The following is a 26469-nucleotide window of genomic DNA, read 5'->3' as shown; positions in this document are numbered from 1 at the left end:
CTAATTAGGTTTTTAGGGTTGAAAAATAGGGATCATCAAGAAACGGCCTCGCTTTCCCTCTACTCTTTCACACTCTTTTTTTTTTTTGTGGTAAATATTTATTTTTGTCATTTCAGCCATTTCGAAGCATGCAAGTTAGTGGCATTAATTATATTTACAGAGTTGTGCAACTATCACCACCATCTAGTTCCAAAATGTTTTTTATCACCCCCAACAGAAACTATATTCTTTAAGCAACAACCCCTCATTTTCTTCTTCCTCAGCCCCTGATAACAACTTCTCCTTCTTCTCCTTCTCCTTCTCCTCCTTCTCCTCATCTTCCTCCCCCTCCTCCTTCTTCCTCCTCTTCCTTTTCTTCTTCTTCTTCTTCTTTTTTTTTTTTTTGAGACAGGGTTCCACTCTGTTGCCCATGCTGGAGTGCAGTGACACACAGCTCATTGCAGCCTTGACTTCCTGGGCTCAGGTGATCTTCCCACTTCAGCCTCCTGGGTAGCTGGGACTACAGGCACTCACCACCATGCCCAGCTAATTGTTTGCATTTTTTTTGTAGATACAGAGTCGTGCCATGTTGCCCAGGCTGGTGTCAAACTCCTGGGTTCAAGCAATCCACTGGCCTCGGCCTCTCAAAGTGCTGGGATTATAGGAGTCAGCCACTGTGCCTGGCCACCCCAGGTAATTTTTGTTTTTTTGTTTTTTTTTTTTGAGACAGTCTTGCTCTGTCATCCAGGCTGGAGTGCAGTGGCATGATCTTGGCTGACTGCAACCTCCGCTTCTTGGGTTCAAGCGATTCTCCTGTCTCGGCCTCCTGAGTAGCTGGAACTATAGGCACCCACCACCATGCCTGGCTAATTTTTGTATTTTTTGTAGAGACAGGGTTTTGCCATGTTGGCCAGGCTGGTCTTGAACTCCTGACCTCAAGTGATCCACCCACCTCAGCCTCCCAAGGTGCTGGGATTGCAGGCATGAGACGCCGCACCCAGCCCACTCCTGGTAATTTCTAATCTATTTTCTGTTTCTATGAGTTTTCCTACTACAGATACCTCATATAAGTGGAATCATACAGTATTGGCTCTTTTGTAACTGACTTATTTCACATAGCACGGTATTTTCAGGGTTCATCGATGTTGTAGCATGTTTCAGAACTTCCTTCCTTTTAAAGTTTGTTCCTGGGAAACCAATCAGGGCAGCAGTATGACAGTCATATGACACAGTGATATGAGAGTAGGAGTGGGGGCTGGTGTGGTCTGCAGGGCATGAGGAAGATGTTCTTGAGGTAGTGATGTTTGAACAAAGCTCTGAAGATTAATTGGCTCAGGGTTCCACAGGCTGTACAGGAAGCACAGTGGCTTCCGCTTCTGAGGAGGCCTCAGGAAGCTTCCAATCACGATGGAAGGTAAAGAGGGAGTGAGGCACTTCACATGGCAAGAGCAGGAGGAAGAGAGAAAGAGAAGATGATCTAGGTAAAGAGGAGAATTGATGGTGTTCCAGGTTGAAGGGAGAGCAAGAGGAAAATCCCAAGGCAAAAAAGAAGCCCGGGGAAAAAGAAGTCTGAGGCCTTTAAAGACCTGGCTGCTGGTCGGGCTTGGTGGCTCACACCTATAATCCCAGCACTTTGGGAGGCCAAGGTGGGAGGATCACTTGAGGTCAGGAGTTCAAGACCCAGCCTGGCTAACATGGTGAAGCTCTGTCTTTACTAAAAATACAAAAATTAACTGGGCATGGTGGTGCATGCCTATAATCCCAGTTACTTGGGAGGCTAAGGCAGGAGAATTGCTTGAACCTGGGAGGTAGAGGTTGCAGTGAGCTGAGATTGTGCCACTGTACTCCAGCCTGGGTGACAAAGCAAGACTCCATTTCAAAATAAATAAATAGAATAAATAAATAAATAAAAATAAATAAACAAACAAATAAATAAAGACCTAGCTGCAGAACTAAGTGCCAGGAGTGGCTGGCCTGGGGAAGGTGCTATATCATGCAGAGCTCTTCTAAGGCCACATTAAAGATAGTGGATTGGAAGGTGTGTGTGTGCGTGTGCATGTGTGTGACAGGGAGCATCATGTGTGTTTTGAAGTCATTCTGGCTGATGAGTTATGGGTTAGAAGGGAAAAAGAGCTGAGATGTCAGAAAGAAAACTGAGTCTGGTCAAGAGATGCCGTCTTGGACTTGTGTCATTGCTGTTGATGTGTGGAAAGTGGATGGATTCATGAGAAGCTGCAGAGATAAAATTGCTTAAGATGGTCAATTTTGTGTTACACATATTTTACCACAAATTTTAAAAGTCACCAGGCCATAGTGATTGGATAGGGGCAGAAGGGACAAGGAGTGGCAAGGATTTTTAGGCTGGAGCAAATGGATAAATAGTTCCTTGGAGGAGCACTAAGTTTGTGTGGGTCCATGAGTTCAGTTCTGGACAGTTTGAGGTGTGGATGCTATTTATGGAAGTGGATATATAGATCTTGGGCCCGAAGGAGATATATGACCATCAGGCCCATGCTGAATCCTAGCCATCAGGCTGGAGTTCAGATGCAGGTTTTAATTCTTGGGAGGCAGTGGCAAGACAATTGTAGGGTTCCAGGCATAAACAATCTTGTTAGGCAGAGAAGGCTTCTATCAACATAACTGAGTTTGGGAATAATAAATCTGCTCTCAGAATTGGCAAATGAAGTCAAGGGCAGGAACAATGTTTCCCAATTGCAGTCTTGGGCCCTAAAAGATCCCATGATATCCTCATCTTGGTTTTTTTCCTGCTCCACAAGAATCTAAAACATTCCTGGAAATGGAGAGTCCTGACATGATGGCCCCATGATGAAAAGAACCCAGGTTCCTGAGCCACCACGTGGACACGAGGCACCAAGGAGAAAACACATGAACCTTAATAAGTTTGGGGTGAAAGGGAAATAAACTTTAAGTATGTTAAGCTTCTGTCATTTCAAGGTAATATAGCGTGGAAGGCATAAAAATGGCCCACTCTCCCCTGACATCCATTAAAGATGTTCAAATCCTCATTTCTGGAACCTGTGAATATGTTGTTACATGACGGTAGCAGTCACATAGCAGATCAAATTAAAGGTTTGTATTAGTCTGTCCTTACACTGCTATAAAGAAATACCTGAGCCTGGGTAATTTATAAAGAAAAGAGGATTACTTGGTTCATGGTTTTGCAGGCTGTACAGGAAGCATAGTGGATTCTGTTTCTGGGGAGCCCTCAGGAAGCTTCCAATCATGGTGAAAGGCAAAGGAGCAAGGTACTTCACAGGACTGGAGCAGGAGGAAGAGAGAGAGAGAGAGAAGTGGGGGGAGGTGCTACACACTTTTAAATGAGCAGATCTTATAAGAACTCACTCACCATCAAGAGAACAGCATCAAGGGGATGGAGCTAAATCATTTATGAAGGATCCATCCCCATGATCCAGTCACCTCTCACACGGCCCTACCTCTAACTATGGGAATTACAATTGAACATGAGATTTGTGCAGACACACAGGTCCAAACCATATCAATGTTGCAAATCAACTGACCTTAAAAGTCTCCCAGATTACCCTGCTGGTCCTAATCACTGGAGTCCTTAAAAGCAGAGAACCTTTCCCAGTTGTGGTCAGAGAAAGATGGGACAAAGAAAGCAGTATCAGACACATGTGACATTGTTGGCTTTGATGAGGGTAGGAGGGGTCACGAGCCAGGGAATGTGGGCAGCCTCTAGAAATTGACCTCATTTAACTGAATTACTTCTTTAAAGGTCCTACCTTCAAACATGGCCACATTCTGAGAGGGTGTTAGGACTTCAACATATGAATTTTGGTGTGACACAAATCAGTCCATCATACCAAGACTGTAGACTTTTAGATTGTTGCAATTATGAAAATGCAAGTCATGTTTTTGTTCCATGAGTTTGAGGTATATTCCAGAATTGCTTCTGTCATCAACCCACATCAAAAGCACAGCATAGCCAGAGCAGAACATTGAGCTCCTGGAGAACTCTCAGGAGGCAGGCATTTGGGGCCAGTGTAATAGAAAAGCAATGCTGGGGAAAGACCAATTTGAAATACTTCCTTGCAATCAGCTTTGGTATAAGCCATTAACCCAGGTAAGTAGTGGAGCCCATGCTTGCTATCCACTCAGCTTTTCATCCTGTACACATTCCTTATAGCCTCCTCCTATATTGGTCAACAGAAATGTCCATCATAGCCCCAGCACATTACTAGAACATGTTATTTTGGAAAATACAAACTATGGAAAACCCCCATAGGTGTTTGTAATTTTGTAAAATTATAGGTTCAAGGAAAAACCAGCCAAAAAATCCTGACCATTTTATTATGATAATAAATCAAATTTTATATAAAATTATCTGTGGCATGTGGCCAGGCATCAGTTTTTGCTCTGTGTCTCCAGAGACCATGCCATCATGTAGATTCTTGTAGGATGCAGGATCAGTCTTAAATGCTTTGGAGGTTACACTCTTGTTTGAAAGAAATTATAAACCAGACTAAGAATATAAAATATATGTAAAACCACAACATCTATAAACCTTTATAATCATACAAGTAGTAAAATTATGTTTGAGGTCATAAAATAGGCATAAATGTACTAAGTACATGGATTATAAAATAGGCTCTAATGTATTATAGAATAAAATATACCTGAATTATAAAATAGGCACTAATTTATTTTATGTTAAATTATGGGTTATGTTAAAAATGCAACTTTACTATATCATAAATTTGATTTATAACTAGCATGTAGACAAACATATGATCAACATTAAATTTCTTTGACTTTTAATTCCAAGATGTGGTTGAGGTGTGCTTTCAATAGCCTGTTTCTCAAAATCTTTCATAATACTGTTCAAGGAAGGTAGGACTGTCATTTTTTTTTTTTTTTTTGTAGAGGTATCTTTTGTAGTCAATCAAGGAGTTCTTCTCAGGATTACTCTCACAGTTGGATTCATTCTTTTCATTTCAGCATCTTTACACATTTAAAGACAGACCCTGTCTAAATTACATGGAGTTTTAGATTTGCTGTCTGCTGAATTTATTCCTCCTTTATCTTTGTTGCCTCCATCTCCAACTTCCCACACCAACTGTCATCCAAATGTCATTTTTTGACTGCCCCAAACCACACATACTTTCTAGTTTCAGAGCCTCCTCCAACGGTGTGAGTCCTGTAGGGTTGGGGAGAGTGGGGACGAAGAAGGGGAGGGAGGCAGGGTCGTCCTCACAGTGCAGAACCTGAGATTGACAGAGCCTCCCCGTCCCTGGCCCTTGACAGCCAGAGTGAGGGACAGGACCTTCCAGCCTGGACTTCACATGTCCAGGGAGTGATACAAAGATGCAGGAACAGCTAAGAGAGGATGCCTTCTAGTGTTCAGAGCCCATATCGGTCTTGGCCTTGAGTGTCCAATGGAAGCAGAGCCAGCGGCTCTGTCCTGGAGCCATTCTTCCTGCTGTCCAGCCTTATTCCTGACCATTTTCCAAGCTTACTTCTTTAGTCATCCTGTGGATTCTGTGTGCTATTTGGCAGCCTTCCAACAACTTTCCTTTTGCTTAAGTTTCTGAGGCTTTCAGCTATCCAACGTGCAGGGAGTGTCAAGAGAATGAAGCCTGTATGGGCATGGCATACGTTTGCCTGGGGAGTGGAGCAGAATGATGCTGTGATGCTGAACTGTCATTCTCAGGTTTTTGCATTTTACACATTGCAGACGTTTTTACCAAAATGGTAACTTCAGATATTTTTATGGGAACATCCTCATGTTGCATTTCATCAGACCTGCGGTCCCAAGGTTCTCTGTGATGAACTCTTTCATTTATCCCTCTTTCTCTCTCCCACATGCACTCACTCAGTGTTTACTAAGTAATGACTATCTTCTTAGATCAGCTGGGTCAGCGTGGGTATCAGCATCAACTAGACATCATGTTTAGATCCTGCCTTCTGATATGAATGTCTGCTCCTGGATGTTTGGATCCAGGCCACAGGTCTAGAGCTCCCCTTTCCTTCTTTTGCTAAGCTTCCCATCCTGAACCCCACCTTTTCCCTCTGGTATCTGTCATCAGCTAGGAAACTTGGAGTGCAAATCACCAGTTTGGATCTTAACAAGAAGGGGTGTAGGTCTCAGTGAGGGCCTGTGCTTCTTGTGCAAACCTCTTCACCCTCGCCCCAACAGAAGAGGAAGTTACCAGATTTACATTTAAGTCACCAAAGGGTCACTCCAGTGGCTTGTTTAGAACAAAGAGGTCTGCTCCAAACTGAAGAATCTAAGATCTACTGGTAACTCCTGTGTTGCAGTTTCTTTGAGACAATAAAACAATGGTAGTTAAGGATCATGAATGTGAGTATTAACTTGGCCTTGAGGATCTTGGTTCCACTGCTTCATTGCTAGACATGGTGGCCTCATGTGGAGAGGGCAGGGTGGGTCCTATTTTTTTCCTTAGAAATCCTATGCCTAGCCCAGGGTATCCATATCTTTTGTAGAATGAATGAATTCTTCCACGGTCTGCATTCAAGAAATGATTTTCCTTAAATACTGAATCTGGAAAGGTTTTAGAATAGTGAGATCTAACCAAGGAGTTCACAGATTTAAAGTCCAGAGACACTTCCATCTATTCATTAGGTTATTTCAGATTTGTGTCTTTGGCTCTATTACACTTGCAGAATTCATCACATTGGAGTTATATAAAACAAGGTCAATTTATTAATTTACAATGTGTAATTACCTAGTGCAGCTGTCTGCAAATAGTATTCCCTTTCTGGGTATTTCTCAGATAACTAAATTTAGATCAGAATACCGCTGGGTGAATATATAATTAGACTCCAAAGGGAGTCATATGTCCCCAAGAGGTACTTCTAACAAGCCATGGTAGCTTCACAGAAATACCTTTCTTCTCTCTGGGGAGAAAGAATATTTCTATTCAGCCATTGTCTGAGAGAAAGTAGCACAGCAGCTGAGGCTTGGTTTGAGGACTTCTAGCTTTTATATTGTATGTGTTTAATTTTTTCAATGCCCTGTCCTCCCCTGAATTCAGAAAACCTATACTGCTCAGAGCAGTATCAAATAATAGTTATTTTTACCTTGGTATGAATTCAAATCTATGCATTATCTTTCTGAGGCATTTGATATTTTGAAGCTCACTTCAAAATATGGGTCTCAAAGCATTGTTCTTATAGAAGGAAATCCATAGATCAGTGAGTGCTGGGGAAATATTATATTTCTTGGTCACAGGGCAATTGGTCAGTGTTACTGACACTGGCCCACGTGGGCAGGCTCCTACCTTGTCTGTAAATAAGAAGATTCTTTTCTGCTTTAAAGATCCAGGATCATTGTGTGAAATTACATAACTGTTGGGTGTGTCTTCTGGAAGAAACACTGACATTGTTTCTTAGCTATGTTTTGTTAAACTCCATAAAGTCATCCACTCATCTTTGCCTCTTGAGTTTTCAACCTCCTAAGTACACATCTATGTGAGGGTTTTTGCTGCTGTTTTGTTCTTTCCTCTGCCTAGAAAATGCTCTCCCAGGTAGCTACATGGCTCCTGCACTTCCTCAGAATCTCTGCTCAAATAGCATCTTTTAGAGAGAACTTCCCCTGTGCCTGCCTAGAACGGTAGCCCCATCCCTTCGTCTACCTTCATACCCTACTCTACGTTATTCATAGCACTTATTACCGCCTGCCAATAGGTTATGCATCAAATTATTTATTGTCTATCTGTCTTTCATATTAGCTTCATGAAGGCAGAGGCTTTTGGTTCATCTCTGCTTTTTAGGTGAGTGCCTTGCACTTAGTATGCTCTCAGTAAATATTTGTCAAACAAGCAAATGAATTAATGAATGTGTTAAAATGTACTGATCTCAAGTTCAGAGGTTATTTCTTCTGGATTATTTTACAGCTGGGCCCTTTCTTTTCTTTGTTTTTCCCTCCCTCCCTCCCTTCCTTCTTATTTGTCTTCCTAAAATAAATATTTATTAAGGCATTTCAATCCCAGACTAAAAAAGGTTAATTCTAGAATGGTTTTCCATGGATCATGAGTGCTTGCTGTCTTATTTTCCCAGATGGTAAGCTTTTCTGCTTGTGGTTTCTCCATATTTTAGGACCTGCAGTTCTCAGTTTATTGATTACATCATCATCCGTTACACATGGCTTGAAGGATGACAATCGTGAGAAAACTGAGCTCATGAAAATAGCAGTAGTGCTGAGCTTATTTTCTAGTGGGGCTCCAGTGCCTGGTGCAGGAAAAGCATTTTGTGAATATTTGTAGAACAAGTGGATTTAAATGAATGATAAGCCACTGAGTTAGAAGACATCTGCACATCAGGGTAGAATGCATGGAAAAGCCAAATGCCCCCAAAAGTAGTTTTTCAAATGTTGTAAGATTCATTTTGTTCCCTTAATTGAAGATCTTTTTTCTATTGCCCTTAATTGAAGATCTTTTTTCTATTGCCCTTACTTAGACACAAAGGGGAATGAGAACAAATGTGCCAAATCATTGTTTATATCTGATCATGAATTATTTATCCAAAATATAAGCTCTGTAATTTAGCTTCAGAATTACTGTCATTACAGCAAATCAGGAAATGTATTTATAATAACTTGACTTTTCCCCGTTTATTAATTTAAAAAATAAACGATATAGACTCAGATGTCAAAAAATTTTTTTGAAGATATCTAGTGAAAAGTTAAGTCACTCTCTCACTCCTGTCTTCTAGTTTCTGTCATTAATCTCTAGGTTAATAACAATTCCCAGTTTCTTCTATAGCTTCCTAGTTTATCTCTACATATATATTTAGTTGTTCTTTTTTGAAAATATAAATGGTAGCATGTACTCACTGTTCTTTATCTTGCACTTTTTAATTTTTTTTAATAGAGACTAGGTTTCCCTGTGTTGCCCAGGCTAGTCTTGAACTCCTGCACTCAAGCAATCCTCCTGCCTTGGCCTCCCAAAGTGCTTGGATTACAGGCATGAGCAACCATGCCCAGTCCATCTTGCTCTTTTTATTTCACATTGAATATAGAGATTGTTATGATCTGATTGTTTATTTACCCTTAAAATTCATATGTTGAAATCTTAACCCCCAAAGTGATGGTTCAGCGTGTGGGGCCCTCGGGAGGTAATTAAATTGAGGGCAGAACTCTTATGATTGGGATTAATTAGTGCCCTTATAAAAGAGCCAGCTATTCCCTTCCACCACGTGAGCACACAGCAAGAAGCTGCCATCTATGAACCAGAGAGGGAGCCCTCACCTGACATTAAATCTTCTCGTCCCTTAATCTTGGATTTCACAGCCTCCAGAACTGTGAGCAATAAATGTTTGTTCTTTTTAAGCCACACAGTTGATGGCATTTTGTTATAGCATCCTGAATGGACTAAGATAGAGATCATTCCACTTTATTGTCTAGAGAGCTACTTCATTTCTTTAACATCTGGGAATTATTCTAGTATATAAATCTAGGATAGCAATCTTTTTTATTGACACATATTGAAGTTGTTTCCAAACATTGCAATTACAAATAACACTTTATACATGGGCAAGTATAAGTGTAGGACAAAGTTCCAGAAGGGGAATTGTTGGGCCAAGGGGTATATGCATTTGTAATTTTTACAGATGATGTCAAATTGCCTTCCATGAAAGTTGCACTATTTCACTTTTACCCCTTGTTATGATTTGAATGTCCCCTCCAGAACTTATGTTGACATTTAATTGCCATTGAGGCAGTATTAACAGGTGACTAAGTTATGAGGGCAAAGCCCTCATGAGTTAACGCCATAACCACGGGAGTGGGTTAGTTGTTGTGGGAGTGAGTTAGTTACTCCACTTTTCAGACTCAATGTTTTGAAAATGTCTGTCTCTCTGTCTCTAGGGTACACCTTGCCATGTGTTACCTTCCGTGATGTTATGATGCAACAAGAAGGCCCTCACCAGTTGTAGTCCCTCAGTCCTGGACTTCTCAGCCTCCAGAACTGTGAGCCAAATAAACCTCTTTTCTTCATAAATTACACAATCTGTGGTATTCTGTTGTAGCAACAAAAAATGGTCTAAGAAACCTGCAATTGCTGGTCATCAGTGATAATTCTCATTATTGATATAAAAGTTGATTTTAAAAGATCTTCACCAACAGCGTGTTATTAAACTTTTTGGTAACTTGCCAATCTTGTAGGTTGAAAAAACCTTGCCATCGTTTTAATTAGCATTTCTCTTTAATTCTCCTCTTCCCTATGAGTGAGGTTGAACATCTCTTCATTGGTTTAACCCATTTATGCCTGAGGTTGCAATTTTTTGAATTTTTGCAATCAGACCTTAGCAATGACCTTGAGCAGTAGGATATAAATAACTCCCACATGCTTAGGGTTCCAATAATGGAAAACTAGAGATAAATGGATTTTAAGACTCATTTGTATTTTCTTTGCTGGGAAGTTTGTTCTTATCCTTTCCTCATTTTTCTATTAGGTTTTTCTTTTTACTGTATTTGTTAGAGCTTTTGCTGTGTTAAAAAAAATTAGCGAAAGTTATTGTTGCTGACAGTGGTTCACTAGGGTTAAGATCACTGGAAAAAATGGCATTAAATTATACTTTATGAACTTTAACATGTCATTTTACTGTTTCTAAAAATGAAAGTTATTTAGAAACATACCTATAATAACATTTATCTTCTTTAGTAATTGACAAATAGTGTTAATATTGTTAGTGCTGGTACGTGTAATTGACAAATAGTGTTAATATTGTCTGTGCAATTCACAGACATTGAGAGTTTGAGGAAAACTTAGATTATCTAATTCTACTCTCCCAGTTTGTAGAGAAGAAATTAAGGACAAGGAAACTTGGTCATTTGGCTGCAACTATCAAGAAGCCAGGCTCAAACTGGCTTCCATAATAAGAAAATGGATTGGTTCACCTAAAAGGAAGCCCAGAGTCAGTGGAGGCTTTGGGGCTGGGAGATTCAATCAGCTCAACAACATTTTCAGAAGCTCATGTTATTTTCTACCAGAGGGCAGGTGCCAGGGGTTGTCAGTAACAATGGGGGCATCATGGCGGTAGCTACTGCTTCTTTATTCCCCTCCAACGGGGGAGAGAGAATGCTGCTTCTGTAAAGCCTCTTGGAAAAATGACGACAAACCTTAGTAAAAGTTTACAGCAAACCTCTTCTCATAGCTCATTGGTCTTTACTAAATCACATGACCCCTCCCCTGAGCCAATCATTGGGAAGGGGATGGTTCACCCTTAGACCAATCAGGACCACACCTATGGCTGGGGGTCAGGCCAGCTTCCAGTGTGTCCCATGGGGTATTAAGGAGGGTCTGGGCACCTAAACAAAATCAGAAATCTGGGATATGTGTAATATCGTGTAGAATGGCAGCACTTAACCTCTCATCATTGTTTTGATTTATAATATGTACAAAATAAAATAGATTCCCACTTGAAATCTGTATCAATCAGTATTCTCCATAAAAACCAAACCAATAGGACACACATACACACACACACACACACACACACACACACACACGGAGAGAGAGAGAGAGGGAGAGTTATTTTAAAGAATTGGCTCACACCATTGTGGGAGCTGGCAAACCTGAAATCTCTCCCTTTCTCTCTCTCTCTCTCTCTCCCCCCTGCCTCCCTCCCTCCCTCCCTTCCTCCCTTCCTTCCTTTCTTCCTTCCTTCTTACCAAGTCTCGCTCTGTCACCCAGGCTGGAGTGCAGTGTGCCATCTTGGCTCACTTCAACCTCCGCCTCTTGGGTTCAAGTGATTCTCCTGCCTCAGCCTCCTGAGCAGCTGGGATTACAGGCGTGCACCACCATGCCAAGCTAAAATCTGAAATCTTACAGCAGACCAGCACGCAAACCCAGGGAAGAGCTGATGTTGCAAGTCTTGAGGCAGAATTCCTCCTTCTTTGATAAGCCTCAGTCTTCACTATTAAGGCCTTCACCTGATTGGAAAAGGCCCACCCATATGATTGAGGGTAATCTCCTTTACTCAAAATCAACTGTAAATGTTAATCACATCTACAAAATACTTTCACAGAAACATCTAGTCTAGTGTTTGGCCAAACAACAAGGCATTATAGCCTAGCCAAGTTGACATATAAGATTAACCATCACATAATCTTTGTCCTCCAATCTTAATTTCCTTAATGTTTCTAACCTCCTACTTCCTTAAAATGGGTGGCTGTGGTGTGATTTCAGAAACGTAAACCTTAGCATGAGGGTGGAAACCACTATAGAAAACACAGAAATCATCATTTTTCATACTAGTCCATAGGATCCATACAGATGTCTCCAGACAGATTCAGCTCAATTTTCCAGATGTGAACACTTACACTGTTTCAGATTTAATCCATGGTGTTCTGCTGTGGGAGGGGGGGACTGGAAAGATGTTTTCTTTAGCGTCTGCAATATAAGATAGAACGCAGTCCATGTCCCCACAGGTATCCCAAACAATGGGGTCCAGGCTCAATCACTAAAGGGAAAAATTAGGGTTAGAAACCTTTAACTATAGTCTCTGTCTGAGCCAGCCTCTGGCTGACAAACCACTCATCCAATGACGGTAGTCCACTTGTTTGACAGCACTATGAATATATACAGTATGTTCTGGGCAGGTGGTTTGACAAATATTCCAGAGCAATTTATAAGATTTTAGCTCAAGCATCCCTCAGACTGTTTAAGGCCTGTTTTGGGTATTAGTGTGTACTTAGCAGATTATTTAAAAAAAAACACTTTTCATAACATGAAATTCCTTTTTCTTCATAGGGATAATTTTAACCTGCTGGTAGTTTTCGTTTTTATGTGCTGTGATAGTGCTTGTTTATCTCAAAGTTTGTGTAAGTTTAGGCTGTTTCTACCCCAAAAGCCACTTCATTCCCTTGGCTAAAGCAAAGTCATGGGAATCAGTTACCCTTAGGGGGCAAAAACATACAAGCAAGTCTCCCATTAATGTTGAGGGGGAGTTTTGGGTACTAGCTGTCAGAGTTTCACCCTGCCTTATCTTAAAGACTTCTTTCTAACTCATTGAAGACAAATAACACAGGGTGTTGGTGGGTGTGTGTGTTTATATGAGGGTGTGGAGAGAACACACGGACTTTGGGGAGCAGCCAATTTGGTGCAATTTGGGAATGATTGCCTTGTACAGAGCCAGCCTGAATAGTTTCCTTCCTCTGGGTATTTTAATAATTGTCAAGGCAAAAATAAAAGTGGCTGCGTTCCCTCTTTGGTGATGTCTCCGATCTGGAAGCCCTTTTGCTCTCCTGGGTCCCTCAGCGCCACAACGGACGTCAGTGGGAAGGGACCCTGTGTCCTTCGATGTCAAAGGGTTTCCTCCCTATTTTAAGCTTGGGGTGGGGGAGCCCCGCTGCCAGGGGCAGCCAGAGAACCGATTTCCCCCTCCCGATGAGTCTGAGCTCTGGGAAAGTCTTCCAACAGCGCCCCCGGGAGCTTCCTAGGGATTGCTGACCTGACAGTGTCCACCGCTGAGGGGAGAATAATTGTGAACATCTATGCTGGCTTGTTTTAAAAAGCTAAGCGGCTGGCAGCGGGGCGTGCCTGTGGCGCGTCTTGCAGGTTCCGCAGCTGTGCAGTGAGTGCGCTTCTGGGCTGCAGGAGTGGGGCAAGGACGCCCCTCGGCCAGGTGTGGCTGGAGGCCGGGGAGGAGGAGAGCGCCCTCTGGTGGCCGAAAGAGAGACTGCCTGAGGGGCCCGGGCACCTGGAGGCTGGGCTTTCTCTGCAAAGAGCCTTGTCCGCAGATGGAAGCAAAGCAAACCCAAACTCCTTTAGGCTGCTGTGCTACCCTTTCTTCCGTTTTCTCAGGAGGGAGGATGATGGGCGCTGGGGAAGGAAAAGAAGAGCTAAGGATCTTCCTGTTTCTCCCTGGGGGTGAGCTTTTGTGCTGACTGAGGGGGACGGCTTTCTTATTGCTGACCCAAAGGTCCTTCCTTCTCCAGTGTTTGCCTGGTGTTTGAGGGGCACACTTTCTTTTCCCCAGTGTGTCTTTTTTTTTTTTTTTTTTGCATGATCCTGCAGTGGCCTTTATGGTATTGCCCCATCCAACTTTAATTCGGGGTCTCAAAATTGGGAGTACGGACATAAAATGTGTGTGTGTGTTTTAGAACAGGCTTGAACTTGACTCTACCACCCTCTCCCACTGTGACGACTTCCCAGTGTGGGAGCAAGTCCCTTGAAAACAGCCAGCCTTTTGTTTGGGGTATTAGAGCAATTTCATTTCAGTCCTGTTCATTATTCAGAAAAATTTTTAAAAAATATCATTTATTACTATCTTTGCTTTTATTTTTTTGAGGCAGAAACTCACTGTCGCCCAGGCTGAAGTGCAGTGGCACGATCTCTGCTCACTGCAGCCTCCGCTTCCCGGGTTCAAGCAATTCTCTTGCCTCAGCTTCCCAAGTAACTGGGACTACAGGTGTGCACCACCACACCTGGATAATTTTTGTATTTTTAGTAGAGACGGGACTTCATTATGTTGGCCAGGCTGCTCTTGAACTCCTGACCTCAGGTGATCCACCTGTCTCGGCCTCCAAAAGTGCTGGGATTACAGGCATGAGTCACCATGCCCAGCCCCATTATTTAAAATTTTGTTTAAACTCCCTCCACAGCTTTTTTCCTCAGGTGAGGCTGGAGCCGTGGATCTGGCCCTGTGTGTGTGTGTGTGTATGTGTGAGTGTGTGTGTGTAACCCATGCCCTTCCCATATTGTCCTAGGCTGAGCCATTACTGGCTCATGACATCAATTTAGAAAGTCACAATCTTTATTTTTTTTAAAGGAGTAGAATGGAATACAAATTACAAAGTACATTCCAAGTAATGGAGTATGATTTCCTCAAAAAGCTTTGTTTCAGGTGTGTGTATATGTGTGTGTGTGTGTGTGTGTGTGAAAATAAATGTGGTAATAGATGTCAGCTGCCTGGAATTGTGTGAATCATGTCATAATGTAAAATATTTACCGTGGGTCATGCTTAGAGAAGCTTGAAAGTCATTGTTTTAGCCAGGGGTGGTGGACATGCACTTGTGGTCCCTGCTACCCAGGAGGCTGAGGCAGGAGAATCTCTTGAGCTGTGGAGATGGAGGTTGCAGTGAGCTGTGATTGTATCATTGCACTCCAGCCTGGGTGACAGAGCAAGACCTTGTCTTTAAAAGAAAAAAAAAGAAAGAAAGTCACTGTTGTAGATGTGGCTTCTTGTTTGGGCAAAGGAAGATGGGGTGCAGGGGAAGGGGAAGGGAGAAGAGAGCAGAAAGAGGAATCTTGAGGGACTCCCTGCTGCAGATTAGCGAAGTATGTCTGCACCAGCCTTACCCTGGCCACTTCTGGTCCTTCTGCGGTGGGGGGCTCCACTGTAGTGGTGTTGCTGTCATAGCTGGTGTTTGTGGTTGTTTAGGAGCTGTGTTCAGTTTCAGCTTCACTGAGGAGCTACCACATTTTCAAGACAACAAGAAAAATCATCCCACTTAATACCATGTTGCACAAACTTTTATTAGAATGTCTACAATCTTCCATGTACCTTTTTCTTTAGTCATATAATATTGTATGTTCTTGGCTTCCATTTCTCCCCACTGCAATATTCCTGCCATCTGGGGTCTCTTTTCCTATCACCCTGCAGCTTCCCAAAAGCTTCCTCTGAGCTGCTAAATGGGAATTGACCCAAGCCTCCTCTGGACCCCCCACATTTGGTCTCCTTGGCTATTACATGTTTTGTTTCATTTTTCCTCACAGTGAACTGAGTGGTTTATCTGTCTCCTCTACCAGACCGTATTTCCTAGAGGATGTGGGTCACAGCCCAGTTGTCCTTGCATGCTTTGTAGCACTTTCCATAGAGTAAGTGGTGAAAATGTTCATAGCACATTGAATGGCAAAAAGGAACTTCTTGGTCATCTCCTAGGATGCATTTTCTATAATTGTCTGGTTGCAATTCAGGATTATCATTGTGTGCCAACAGCTGCAGGCTCATTTTAAATGTTAATTCTACAAATCCTCTCAAATAACAATGCCTTATATTGACTTAGATTTTATAAAATGTCCTAGGTCACATGGTTTTGTTTAAAATACTTCTTTTGTCTTTGAAACAGCCAAGTGAGATTCGATGTGGTAGATGTTACTTTCATTTTTTAGATGAGGAGGTGTTCAGAAAGTGTAAGTGACTTGCCCAAGGTTCCCTGGATAGTGAATCATGGCTTGTGCTCTGTTCCTCTCACCTCTTTGCACAGAGCTTTGACATTCTTCTGTCAAGTCACCTTGCAAGTCTCATGCTTTCTGGGTAAGTAAATGCCATCCAAGTACTTGTCCCAGGTCTTCAGTGATAAGTTTTGGTCCTGTCCTCAGCTGCTGGTGCCTCACTGAGTATATGACACTAGGCAAGCCATTGACCTGTTTCTACGTCTCAGTTCTTTCATCCTGAAAATAAAGATGACAATAGATGCAGGCTGCCTCGAATGGCATGGTGAAGATTAATGAGATGATGCAGAGAAGTGCCCTGAGCTCCTGGGACAAAAGGCTTGGTAGAAGCACAAAGTCTAATTATAATTTTCTAACATTTTCAAAGGACGCTCTGGAAAGGCTAGCTCTTGCTTCTAAATTTGGAGAGGATGCCTGCCTGGGACAGATTGTTTTCTCTCGACTGGCAGCCCCAGTAGCCTCCTGCTTATGCTGGCCTTGATGGTTCTGCTCTGATCTAGTGGCACTCAGTCTACCTGGATCCCATTAACAGTAGAAGGTACAGTCCCCAAAAGTGCCAGCCCCTGACCTTCCATGCCTTTTGGATGGAGCAAGTGTAACCCACTTTGGACAGGCATCAGATGGGGTTCAGTTATTCTTAGGGAATGTAGATGTAGTCCCTGGCCTAAGGATGGGAATGTGACATAGATTAGGGAGAATGTAAGAAGTCTGCTTGGACCTTCCAGGAAAAATTTTTCCTCCCTAATAAGAGGAAGTCACAGAAAATCTTCTAGCCCTATGCTCAGCTTCCTGCCCTTGAACACAGTTTAAGATCTGAACCTTGAAGCTGCTGATGACATCTTACAAACCAATGGGGAATCCAAGAGAACTCAGCAACATTGGCCCGACACCATTGAGTCCCTGAAACAGCATGGCATTTCTTGTTTGTGATAAAAACAAATCTTTGCTTAAACCATCATCCGCATGATTCTTCTGTTCCTTATAGACAGATACCAGTAGTTGAACTGATGGCTGTGTCAATCATGGTGTGGTGGCTCAGATCCAGGGGGCGTCACAGATTATCTGACCTGGAGTGTTACTGTAGAGGTTTTGGAATGCTGAATTTTACACAGAAAATCTTTGGCTTTGCTCATTTTCTACCCTGCTTTGTTTTCCTTTGGGCTACTCTTTTAGCCAGCTACTCATCAAATGATCTATCCTGAGTGCAGGAATAAAATCAATACTAGAGCCAGTTTCCAAGTAATAGGGAGGTAAGCTTTGACTTTTCTCTTTCCCATTTCTTTTTAGAATTTATATAAATTTAGGTTGTACAGAAGCAATTTTGTTACATGTGTATATCATGTAGTGGCAAAATCTTGGTTTTTAGTGTAGCCATCACCCCAATAATGTACATAGTACCCATTAAGTAATTTCTCATCACTCTCGCCTCTCTTGTCCCTCCACCCTTCTGAGTGTCCACTGTCCATCAGCCCACACTCTTTGTCTATGCGTACACATTATTTAGCTCCCACTTATAAGTGAGAACCTGAGGTATTTGATTTTCTGTTTCTGACTTGTATCATTTCTCAGCATTCGGATCCATATATTCAGAGCCCTCAATGTCCCTGACTCTGTACCTTGTTTCTCATCTCCATTCAAACCTCTCTCTCTGACCTCTTTGGTCTTCACAGCCCCAACTGTTGCTGGCCTAAGAGGTCACCTTCCCAGGTAGTATGGCATTTTCACATAGTGGAGACAACTTGGCAAATCATGAAGCTAGGCACCCTTCTCTTGCCCTTTTCTGTTCTATCTAGTCTATCCTCTGCTCATAAAAAAGTTTTCAAGCATCTAGTGCCTTTTTGGTGTTCAATAGGATACCATTTTTAATCCCAGGGGACTCAGTTGTCTTATCTCTGAAATGGAGATAACAGTATTTTGTCTGCTCAGAGACTGAAGATCCAGTCCTCTAAGCTCTTTGGATTCTTTCTGACTCCACAGTACGTACCTAACAGGACACTGTTAGGGCCGTGTTTGTCTTGGCTCTATGAAAATTATTACCACTTCAGTACCCTGATCAATGCTGTGATGGATTTTTTAAAAAGTCCTGATAAAAGAGGTTTATCTCCCCCAGGGTGTTTGCATTTTCAGAGATAATCTGTAGGGAAAATGTTGAAAAGTTCAAGACCTTTTCTGAAGCCCAAAGCAGTCAGTTGTTCTACCGTTGTGACCAGCCCATTCCTAAAATGAGTACATGAACATCCACAGTCTGGCTTTTAGTTGACTTTCCGTTCTTTCAGATTCACTGCAGATTAGAGTACCCAGAATTAGCCAAGACCTTCAACAGTTAATGACTAGCCACAGAGAAGAAATAAGATGAACTGCTTGTCCCAGAAAGCGATAGAACTTTGAAAGCAGCTATATATTTCCTAGCTACCTCTAAAAAATGGAGCTGTCTTCCTGAGACCTGTAAGAAGCCAACAGGTACCTCCAGATATAATACTTAAAGGAATGGAAAAGTAACTGATCTAATTAAGACATCCCCCAAACATCACAAAGTAGGAAGATTGATGCTGAAAGAGATGCTTTGAGCACCATTGGTTGCCTGTAAGGAGTATGATTTCAAATGGCAAAGTTGACTGGAGAACCTCCTAGGCATTAAGTGGTTTTCAAGAAGATCTTCATTGGCTTTCTCTTTGTTCATGAAACAGAAAACTGTGTTTGGGTTGCATTCCAATACAGAGAGACTTAGTCCCTATAAGATTGAAATGTGCTGGTTCTTAGGTAATTAGGACTCCTTCCCAGCCCAATCGAGAAAATTGGCTTTGCCTTATGCTTGGAAAGAAAGTGGAATGTATATGGAAGCCAGTAGATATTTCACCTGCCACTCAACTCATTAAGGTTAATAGCAAATGAATAAACAGAAATTCTGTTGAGGGATGTGGCATGTGTACCCAGTCATTGATGACATGGCTATGTGCACACGGAGACTCACTCTGTCAGATCAGTAGGATAGTTTTAGCTTTTACTTTTGCTTCTTAGATATGAGGTTTCTCATTCTGTCCTCAGTGATTAATGATGTTCTGTTACTTCAGACGCCCGAAACCTGGCTCTGGCAATTGGATGTTCATTTGGTTGCCCTGATGTAATCATTGAAGGGAATGGCATTAATGGACCGTGGAATAGTTGGCATCCATATGTGGATGGACTGACTTAGATTGACTGTTAAAGTGACCCAGTTTATTGTTTGATAATTGGCCATGAAGTGAGCCAACACTAACATACTTGGTGATTCAGTTGTTCTAAATCACTGTTTGGTATGAGATGAGAGAAGAATGGGAATAATGTCTAGTGTTAGTTCTATGATTTTGTTAAATATTTTTGAGGCGCTGCTGTGGGCTGGGTGCTGTTCTAGGTTCTGACAGGGTGTTGGAGGAGAGATTAAAAGGTGAACAAGATATTGCTTCTGATCTTGATGCGTTTGTATTTGGAGAAAGAAGAGTTCGGGCCTCATATCCTATTTTGCTCAACTCAGGGCAGAGACCCGAGAAGCATTAAGATTTAAAATGCAGGAACGTGTGAGATCATTGCATAAAGACTCATTATAAAAATGCCAAGCAGTCTGAGAAGCAGTAGAGAGAACATAATTAAAAGACACTGTTTTAGTTTCCTAGGGCTGCTGTAACAAGGGAACACAAATTGGTGGCTTAAAATATCAAGAATTTACTTTCTCACAGTTCTAGATGCCAGAATCCAAAATCAAGGTGTCGGTAGAGTTGATTCCTTCCTGGAGGTTTAGAGAAAGAGTCTGAAGATGCCTCTCTTTTGGCTTCTGGTGGTTGCTGGAAATTCTTGGCATTCCTTGGCTTGCAACTGCATAGCTTCAACCTTTACATAGGTTGTCACATGGCCATCATCCCTCTATACCTTTCCATCTCTAGCTTTCTTCACTTCTTCTTATAAGGACACCAAGAAATACTGAATTAAAACTACTCAAGTATGACCTCAGTTTAACAAATGACATCTGCAATGACCCTATTTCCAAATAAGGTCACATTCTGAAGTTCTGGCAGTTTGGGGGTATGTGTGGGGACACTACTCAACCAAACTTTTCACCAACCGACATACCTACAAATGTTGACAAAATCAGCAGGGCAGGAGAGTAAAGAAGTGAAACAATGTACTTCCAAGAAAGAAGAAAAGAGAAGAAAGGTATCGTTTTTCTATTCCTCTCCCCTGACTTTAATACAGGCACCAAAACTTGAAGTACGACTGTAGCAGAACTAATATGATAATTACTTTCAGAGGAAAATGTAGGGGCTTTTTTTTTTTTTTTTTTTGACAGGGTCTTGCTCTGTTGCCCAGCAGTGCAGTGGTACAATCTTGGCTCACTGCAGCCTTGACCTCCAGGGCTCAAGTGATCCTCCCACCTCAGCTTCCTGAGTAGCTGGAACCACGGGCACGTGCCACCATGCCTGGCTAATACTCTAAAATTTTTTATAGATACGAGGTCTCACTATATTGACTAGGCTGGTCTCAAACTCCTGGGCTCAAGAAATCCTCCTGCCTCAGCCTCAAAAAGAGCTAGGATTGCAGGAATGAGTCACTGCCCTCAGCCCTGGGATATTTTATATTATGAAGTAGATGCAGTTTACTCTTTCCTGACTTTTTGTGGTGTTGGAAGATAAACTGGCTTTGGCTTTACTTTAACTCTGGAGAAATTGTGGAACAGGATGAGAAAGAAAGCCTGGAATAGGTGATTTAGGTTTGCTCTAGGCTTGGGAAAACACAGAAATAGGACCTTTTGGGGTTCATTCTAACATCTCCAGAATAGCTCACTTGGAGACAAAAGAAGTCAGAAATTTAAGACAGACTTTTCTCCTGGAATAATAATGTGCATTTAATTGTGTTTCCCCTCAATCTCTACGACTACTGAAAATGTTGTGTCCAGAGGGTGAAGAATGCTAAATAGCCAGGCACAAAATAGTTACAATGCCAGTGAATGTGCTGAATTCTGGGAGAGGTATTAACTCTGTACATAAGAACTCTGAAGTGCTAACTGTCTCTGGATCAGAAGGCTTCACGAGATGGAGCTGGAAGGCTGAGGTATGTTTTTGATAGTTGCAGATGGGGAAGAACCACAGACTACAGTGCTATTTGATATCTCCAATCTCAAAAATGTGTGCTGCTAATTTTGAAAAGAAATAGAAGAAAGTTAATTGGTCAATGAAATCCATTCTTATTCATGGAAAAAAAAACCCAAAACTGGGGTACATGTTTTTTGATGAGGCATCAGTAGTCATTATCCTATTCATATTGGTCATAGTCATACCATTGATTATTGATATGATTTGGCTGTGTCCCCACCCAAATCTCATCTTGAATTGTAGCTCCCATAATTCCCATGCATTGTGGGAGGGACCCAGTGGGAGGTAACTGAATCATGGGGGCAGTTACCTCCATGCTGTTCTCATGATAGTGAGTGAGTTCTCACAAGATCTTATGGTTTTATAAGGTGCTTTCCCTCCGCCTTCACTCTGCAGTTTTCCTCGCTGCCACCATGTGAAGAAGGATGTGTTTGTTTCCCTTCCTCCATGATTGTAAGTTTCCTGAGGCCTCCTCAGTCCTTCAGAACTGCGAGTCAGTTAAACCTCTTTCCTTTATAAATTACTCAGTTTCAGGTATGTCTTTATTAGCAGTGTGAGAATAGATTAATACGGTTAGTTTCTCTTCTTAAGAGAAGTTAACAATTGTTGTTGTATCAGTCAGGATAGGCTAAGTTATGCTGAAGTAACAAATAACTCCAAAATCTTAGTAGCTTAGCACTATAAAAGTTGGTGTCTCTGTCACGTGACAGCTGTTATGTCTACTCAATACAGTCGCTCAGAGACCCCAAGCAGCAGAGGCGCCATCTCGGCATAAGCTATAAAGGTCACCATAGCAGGGAGAAGAGAACATAGCAAATCATGCACTAGCTCTTAGGGATCATGTTCATATTTCATTAGCTAAATGGGGTCACACAGCCATATTTAACTATAAAGAAGTGACAAAATGGAGTCTCACTGTGTACCTGGAAGGAGGATGTCTTAGTCAGTTTGGGCTGTTATAACAGAACATCATAGACTGGGTGGCTTAAACAATGTTTATTTCTTACAGTCCTGGAGGCAGGAAAGTCTAAGATCAAGGCACCAGCAGATTTGGTTTTTGATGTGGTCTCTCTTCCTGGCTTGTACTCAGCTGCTGTCTTGCTGTGTCCTCACGTGGCCAAGAGAGTAAGCTCTAGTCTCTTTTTCTTTTTATAAGGTCAATAATCCCATGATGGGGGTTCCACCCTTATGAACTCATTTAAACCTAATTACCTTCCAGAAGGCCCCACCTCCTAATACTATTGCGTTGGAAGTTAAGATTTCAACATATGAATTTATAAACACAAGAATGCAGTTTATAACAGAGGAGTTACTGGAATATCTGGGAACAGCCCTAATGACTACCACATCAAGATGTAGATTTCTTGTGCTTTAGAGTTCGTACACATTGACACCATCATTCTTTTCAGTTCAGGAGAGTGAGAACTCTCTCCTGCAGTGTGGAACTTTGGCCAAACAACTGAATACAATGCTGAGAAGCCTCTTAGAACATTGCCATGGGTGATAGTTCTATTTGTAATCAAAGACTTAAAATAGAAGGACAAAGGATCTATGGCCATCCCTTGAAGAGTTTTAGGATTAGTATTCCATAATTTAGGCTCTCAAGTGTGCTAGTTACCATACAGGCTATAAAAATAATATATCTACTTAAGCTTGCTATTCATGTAGTTTATCCATTTAGGCCTTATTAGAAAACTTGGCCAAGGACAGTTGAATAATACAATTAATGTGCCCCTCAGTTAGATGGCCACGTTTCTCCTGTATTGGCATTTTTACATCTACTTTTGAGGCAGGAGAGGTATCCAAGGAAGTAACCATGTTCTTGGGATGCAGCAACCTTGGTGATCATACAATCAACAAAACAAATCTCAGCATTTACATTGTAACTGAGCTCATTCAAGCAAAGCTCTCTTCAGTAGGGAATTTTCCCCATAGAGAGCATGTGCATTTTGATTTTACCTGTCCTCACAGTGACCCTTTGCTCATTATGATAGTAAAAAATACACCCCTTAGGGGAGATTTAAGATGCTAATGAGACATGTAATGTATGGACAAACACGGACAGCTACTGTTCATGTGTACCCAGAGGACCACCCAGAACATGCTTACTAGTAACACCTCTTCTTACTTCCTTATGAATAATCATGTAAATTCCCATAAAGGGAGTTTCTCCAGCAAGAATCAATGCTGTTTCATCCTTATGAGCAGCCCGCCCCCCTCCATTCTCTCTCTCTCAGGGTGTACTGTCCATTCTGCACCTAACTCTAATTTTTTAATTATTTATTTATTTTGAGATGGAGTCAGGCTCTGTTGCCCAGGCTAAAGTGCAGTGGCATGATCTTGGCTTACTGCAACCTCTGCCTCCCAGGTTCAAGTGATTCTCCTGCCTCAGCCTCCCGAGTAGCTTGGACTACAAACATGTGCCACCACACCTGGCTAATTTTTTGTATTTTCAGTAGAGAAGGGGTTTCGCCATGTGGGCCAGACCGGTCTCGAACTCCTGACCTTGGGTGATCTGCCTGCCTTGGCCTCCCAAAGTGCTGGGATTATAGGCGTGAGCCACTGCTCCCAGCACTGAGCCTAAATTTCAAAATATATATTTTTTTCCTTTGCAGCAAATTGTTCCACGCTCTATCTCCTTTGCTGTATGTCTCTTGTTTAAATTATTTTAAGCTAAGAAGACAAGAACCGAGGTCTCACAACAGCCGTCAACAGTCTAACTTTGGCTAGGGAGAGCCTATAGAAACTTCTATGCTGTGAGTTTCTATTTGTGCAACCTCAAATTTTGTTTCTTCTCTTTTAGATCAAATGGAGGTTCCCATGGTTTTCTTTTTCCTCATGGAAACGTGTTTGGTCAGAAGGGAAACAAACCAATTAAGGTGATATCAAAGGATGATCCTTGATACAGTTATATTTTGGTGGAGCGTTGAGATTCGCCAATGAACTCTAACAGTGAGGATGGCACTGGAATAAAAAGAGAAGAAACAAGTACTAGAAGCCTAAAAACCTTGTCTTATTTTCTTTGAAAAAAGGATGCTCTAGCTAATAATAGCAATAGGGTTTCCACATGTGCTGTGCTGTTATTGTTGCCTGCAACCAAAAAACAACTTTGAATAATGAACAGTCTATCTTCACAGCAGGACGCTGTTCTACAGGGAGGCCCTCAATTATGATGTATTTAATAATTAGAACTATGAGCAAGAATTGACCTTCCAAGTTGCATATATTATTATTCACTTTACCTGCTCAATGTCACAGTGGGTGCTGTTATGAAGACTGTGACTGAAAACCCTAATAAAGACTTTTCTGCCAAGTCCCATAAATAATCTGTTTGCCAAATGTGCTGAGATGTACATGGCATATGCTTAGATCCATGTCGGAGTCTGGATGTGGCTCGTGGCCTTGAGTTTACCGAGTATTTGTACCTGTTTGTAGGGAAGGGACATACTGCAAATATGGCTGTGTGCCCATGTCCTCCAGAAAGAGACCCCTGCTGTTTTGAGAGACAATTAACCTGGGCATACAAGGTCCCTGATAACAAAATCTTACATGATGACATCTATTATTATTATTATTTTTAAAGAGATGAAGTCTCGCTCTGTCTCCCAGGCTGGAGTGCAGTTGCACGATCTCAGCTCACTGCAACCTCCGCCTCCTGGGTTCAAGCAATTCTCCTATCTCAGCCTCCCAAGTAGCTGGGATTACAGGCACCTGTCAACATGCCCAGCTAATTTTTGTATTTTTAGTAGAGACAGGGTTTTGCCATGTTAGCCAGGCTATTCTGGAACTCCTGACTTCAGGTGATCCAGCCACCTTGGCTCCCAAAGCGCTGGGATTACAGGCATGAGCCACCGTGCCTGGCTGACATCTATTTTTTTTAAATCTTTACATATTATAGTGAAATCATGCTTTCAGGAAAGAACTGAAGAGTGGAATTTTGAAATAATGATCACTCATTGATTCTCAGAGGATTCATACCAGTGTCCTTCTTTGGTTTTACTGCTCACTGTTAGGGCCAATCTTCAGTTCTCCAGAGCTTAAGGTTTAGAGGGAGTATCAACAATCAAAGGTCAGCAACGTTCTCAGAGAACATTCTATGCGTTACTATTCTTGGAGGAGTCAGTGATATCCATATCCAAGGCTAGTGTTTCACACACAGCCTCTGTTTCCTTTTCTGGTTTCAGGTTTTTGCTTAGTCTATTTTTTAATATGGCAATGTATGTGCAAGTACCTAGCACGGTGCTTCCATACAATAGGTGCTCAATAGTTGGCATCTTCCTTCTCCACTCCTTTTTCTAAACCTTACAGCTCAGCAGTGGGGATGTCAGCCTGGAGAATGCTGATGAGGCCCAGTGTGCCTCTTGGGTGTAGTTAATATATATCCTCAGGTAATGACTCTCATTTGAGAATCTTGTCTTGTACTGACTGTCATACAGTCCATTAGTCGAAGTCCCAAAAAGTCACTGGCAAATGTAAAAATTTGAGGTTGATGAAGTTAATCCTGGGGGTAGACACCAGGCCAGACTGCGAGTGCCCCTCAGTAGGCTAGCGAAGAAAAGAAATCAGGATGAGTGAACGTCATTGCATATGGGCCTGGCAGGGAAACGCAAGGGATTGCATCAGGTTCCTGGGGCAGTCAGGGAATGTCAAGCATGAGAGACAGAAGGAAACCACACAGCCTGCTCTTTGAAGGTTAATTCTTTCACTTTGCAGGGCAGCTCTTCACTTACAGAGTCATGGCAAGGGGGAATTCGCCAGCCTGGTCCATATGCTCTGCAGTCAAGCAGAGTGTGGGGCACCTTTCTGAACACTGTTTCTTTGCTGTTGTACCTGAGGACCCAGGGGCACTGAGTACTGTTTCTAGCAAGCGTGGGCCTGTCTCCATTCTCAGCAATCTCTCTGCATGGCCCATATCAGTGGGGTCACACGAATGGAAGCATCTCTTTTCAGCCATCTGGTGATTCATTCTTCCCTACCCCCTGTCTGGCATCGTGAGAGAGCTGCTCACACACTGCCAAGTCAGCTAGAGAGGAATGCTGCCATCGTGGCCTGCCAGACTTCAGTGGCACATTCAGAGGTCCTCTCTATGCACTCAAACTGTGTGTGATGGCAAAGTTAAAGTTAAAAAGAAAATCTCACAAAAAGAATGCACTAGTTAATAGGTAAACTGGTGCGTGTGTGTGTGT

The 26469-nt window shown here is 42.1% G+C and overlaps 1 protein-coding gene across 5 annotated transcripts in view; it reads left to right on the top strand.

Moving 5' to 3' along the window:
* Window positions 1-26469, top strand: part of RNF152 (ring finger protein 152) — a 945877-nt gene that overhangs the window by 306535 nt on the left and 612873 nt on the right. For all 5 annotated transcript variants that reach the window (XR_010137601.1, XR_010137600.1, XR_008515974.2 and 2 more), the window contains one exon: window positions 9848-9949. The gene's annotated coding sequence lies outside the window, so the exon portion shown is untranslated. The remainder of the gene's footprint in view (window positions 1-9847; window positions 9950-26469) is intronic.

The sequence above is a fragment of the Pongo abelii genome, chromosome 17 (assembly GCF_028885655.2).
Source record: "Pongo abelii isolate AG06213 chromosome 17, NHGRI_mPonAbe1-v2.0_pri, whole genome shotgun sequence".
Lineage (NCBI taxonomy): Eukaryota > Metazoa > Chordata > Mammalia > Primates > Hominidae > Pongo > Pongo abelii.
Note: the sequence above shows the minus strand (reverse complement) of the source record. Positions and strands in the feature narration are given on the sequence as shown.